The sequence below is a fragment of the Pteropus vampyrus genome, unplaced genomic scaffold (genome assembly GCF_000151845.1).
Source record: "Pteropus vampyrus isolate Shadow unplaced genomic scaffold, Pvam_2.0 Scaffold130, whole genome shotgun sequence".
NCBI lineage: Eukaryota > Metazoa > Chordata > Mammalia > Chiroptera > Pteropodidae > Pteropus > Pteropus vampyrus.
Window position 1 is genome coordinate 1,273,882 of NW_011888911.1, and position 3,878 is coordinate 1,277,759.

At 37.3% G+C, this 3,878-nt stretch overlaps 1 pseudogene; it reads left to right on the top strand.

Annotated features, from left to right (window-relative positions):
* Positions 1–2,690: 2,690 nt before the first annotated feature.
* LOC111744277 lies at positions 2,691–2,809 on the top strand (annotated as a pseudogene).
* Positions 2,810–3,878: the final 1,069 nt, after the last annotated feature.

The window sequence follows — 3,878 nt, forward strand, 5'->3', positions numbered from 1 at the left end:
AGAAGAGTTCTTTAGAGTTGGCTGGCTTGAAAGCAAGAATCTTTGATTAAGGAATACAATCAAATATGGAAGAGAGCCCAGGGAATTATTGTTCTGACCACACTCTGCTCCCTCCCATTATCACCTGCCAGAGCTCTCAACTAAATACAAAATTAGATAGACTCTAGTCCAACGGAGACCGAAACCCAACTGCAAGCCAAATGGCCTGGGAACTGGTAATAAATTCAGCAGATGTATGTTGACATGTATAATATCATTTGATTTTATTCTCGTCTTGTATTATCCCTATTTTACAGATGAGGAAACAGTTGAACTAATTAATGTAAGTAACTTGCCCAATGCCACACTGTTTGGAAGTGGCTGGATGTTCAAACTCAGGCAGTCTTTCTTATTCCGGAGCCTGTCCACTCTAAAACTACAGTAGAGGAGGCCTTGGGAGAGAAATAAAAGTAAAGGACATGTCTATTCTTAGATAGTATAAAAATAAATACTATAAGTGGTAGATATTATATAGTTGTAGGATCCAGGGTCTCAGTGACCTCATCTGTCTTATTAAGTTTAAAAATGAAAATAAAAGGAAACAACCTCATCTGTACACTACAATTGCAAGTTGGTAAAATATGCATATGGTAATTCATAACGTTGGCTATAATAGGACATTAGGATGATGAATGATTTTCTTTTTATTTTCTCCATTTTCTGAACTTCCATAATATGGCCAGATTGAACTTACATCTTTTTAGCATAAAAGCAATCAAATAAAATTTTTTAAAATAAAGTAAAATGGAAGATGAACCAGACAATCTCCAAATTCCCTTGAATGTTTTATGAACCTACAATCTGTATGTCAATCTCTTCATCGCTTCTCTTTTAATATTAAAGCGACCCTACAAATATGAATACAGCTCCACAGAATACATGACAAGCCTGTAAGACTCATACTTTAAGAAAACTGGAGTGGTGGGAGTGAAATGAGAGAATTATAGCAAAATTGCAGTGAAGGCCTTCAGAGTAGAAATAGTTGTTGTTACGCTGATCCATCTTCTGTAATATTTCCACTTTAAGAAAGGTCATGGAGATTTAGTAAAGGGCTGGGCAAAACTAATATGGGTATACAGTCTGTTTCTGAGTCATTCCTGGTAGAAGTTGCTACTGGAGCCTTAGTTCTTGAAATGAGAGTTCAGGTGTCCCATGATGGGCATCTTGTTTGATATGTGAGCATCAGCAGAAATGGCTTAGAGAGACAACTCTGAAAGATCAGGGCATGCTGTGTCGGAGATGCCTCCAACTAGGCCACAGAGCTCCTATAGGTTTAGATCACCTTCCACAGGTGTCTCCCTACAGGTGAGTCATGGAAAGCCATTCCCAGTGCCTCTCCCACTGAAACATAAAATTGCTCTATAAAGACTATATATAAAGTCAAGTTTGTGCATTTCTGATTGTGATATCAAGTTTCATAATCACAAATATGGGAGGCTAACACAAGACTATCGGTTCTTAATTTAACCGTGTGACATCTTTTTCCTTATGTTCTCACTTGTGCACCACCCATATATAAAATGGTTTAGCTCTATTCTTAGCAGAGAGATTGTCTAATCTGGCAAATTATCCAATTTTTACTTTCTTTGACGGCACTAAATGAATGATCACTCATTGCCCTTTTGCTTTGTAACTCTTCTCCAATCATCAACAGGCAAAGGAAGTGCCTTCTACTTTTTAAAACTGCAGAATTCCCAGTGTAGGGCTCTGTATCAGGGGCAGAGAGAGGTAAATACAGAAGCTAGTAAATCTAAAACTTCAATGTCTCTCACCTGCAAGAACTCACTCCTAGGCGTTATAACTGAACTTCTGTTTATAATTTTTTGTTCTTCTTTTCTAAAGAGAGTCCCCCAAATTGTATACATTTCAGATATAGCAAAACTTATATCCACTTTGTACATAAATGTAAGGATTTCAGACTATTCAGAGGTCTGCAAATTAGCTATATTTGAATAACAAAAGCCCATGATATGTTTTCCTCCACTCCTCTCCAATATCTCACAACTAGTCAATAACGAGAAGAAGAGGGACTTGGTGCCTGAACATTTTAGACGTGAAAGATGCCCACACCAGCAGCTTGTGCTTCAGGAGTTGGGTGGGAAATAGGTTCAGGCTGAGCAGTAGTAACAGGAAAGAATGAAGACAAAGCAGAAACATCCATCAGATCCCGAGCACAGCACAGGGACAGAGTCCAGCATGATGGTTAAGAATGAGCTTCAGGTATCAGAGGGCTTTACCTCTTATTAGGCCTGTGACTCTGAGCCTCAAATTTTGTGAGCCTCGGTTTCTTCACTTATAAAGGTAGAGTGGTAATGCCTCTCTTGAGGTTTTTAATAGAACAAAATTGTATATAACATATGTAAAGTGCCCAATGTGGTATCTGGCACATTACAACTGCTCTGTGAACAGCAGCTACTGCTCTTAGCGCTAAACTGGAAAAAAAAAATTATAATGACAATAATAAGAAGATCATCTCAGTGAAATGTGATATACAATGTGATGCTTTACTTAATATCTAATATTACTCCTTTGTCCCAGTCTTTCTCATGTTTTTATGAGCACATCATTATATTATTATTATTAATTATTATGTAACTATGTTATATATGGAAAATATACCATAGAATTAATGAATTACAAAACCATAATTCATCTACGGCCATGCCACCCTGAACAAGCTCAATCCCATCTGATCTCAGAAGCTAAGCAGGGTCGGGCCTGGTTAGTACTTGGGTGGGAGACCACCTAGGAAGACCAGGTGCTGTAGGCGTGAAAAATAAAAAATAAAGGATTGTAAACTGACAAGGTCCTTGCAATCTGTGAGGTCAACCAAAGATTGCCTCGCCTAAAAAAAAACAAAACACAAAAAACAAAATTACGAAGTATATTACTAGGGAGCCCAAATAGTTCATGTCAATAAAATTTATATCAACTTTTATTTAGCATCTACTATATTGAGGCACTTTTATTTGATACTACGAAGGAGTCAAAGATAAGAGAGATTCCTTACTTTCAAAGAACTTATAGTGTACCAGAGCAGATTTCCCCAAATGTATTCTTTCTTTGAGATACTAATTAGTAGGTGTTATATGAAAAAGGTCTTTAATAGATAAATAAATTTCAGAAGCTTCTGGTCAGACAAAAGTAAACAGGTTTCTTCACTATAGAACCTCAGAATCTTTATAATGTTGACTCACTTTACAAAGCTATAAGAGAAAAAAAATAGTTCACAGCACTTTCCAAAGTTTTTAACCATACAACTCTCTACTAGAGTAGAATCTTATGGGTCTAATGTTTCCGAAAGACACTTTGAGAGATGCTAGATTAGAGAACTACAACGAATGACTCTACCACAGTTTGAGTGAAGCTCAACATGTTATAAAATTGGGCAGAGGGAGCAAGTGTTGCAGATGGTGAAATGTGGGAAAGGCTTCTAGGGGAGGTGTGGTTTAAGATGAGCCTTAAGGGATGGATAGAAAATGTTGTATAATTGATACACAAGCGAAAGAATTCCAGATGGCAAGACTAGGACAAATTGGGGAAAGAACGAGGCCAAAAGTGTGGAACAATGAATTTATGACTTTGATCTAGCTAGTAAAATGTTTGTAGACAATACGAGGAAAACAAAGTCAGAGAGATTATTAGAGGTGATCGAACAGGGACTCATCTGCACTCCAGGCAGAAAATTCTGACAAAGTGTGAAGACCAGATTGGGGTGGGGAAAGTTAGAAGATGGGAAGACCAGGCAAAGGGCACTTTATGAATCTGAGCATGAAGTGATATGTCCTGAACTAAGAAGGCAACAATTAAAATGATGTGGCTGAAACATATTAGAGATA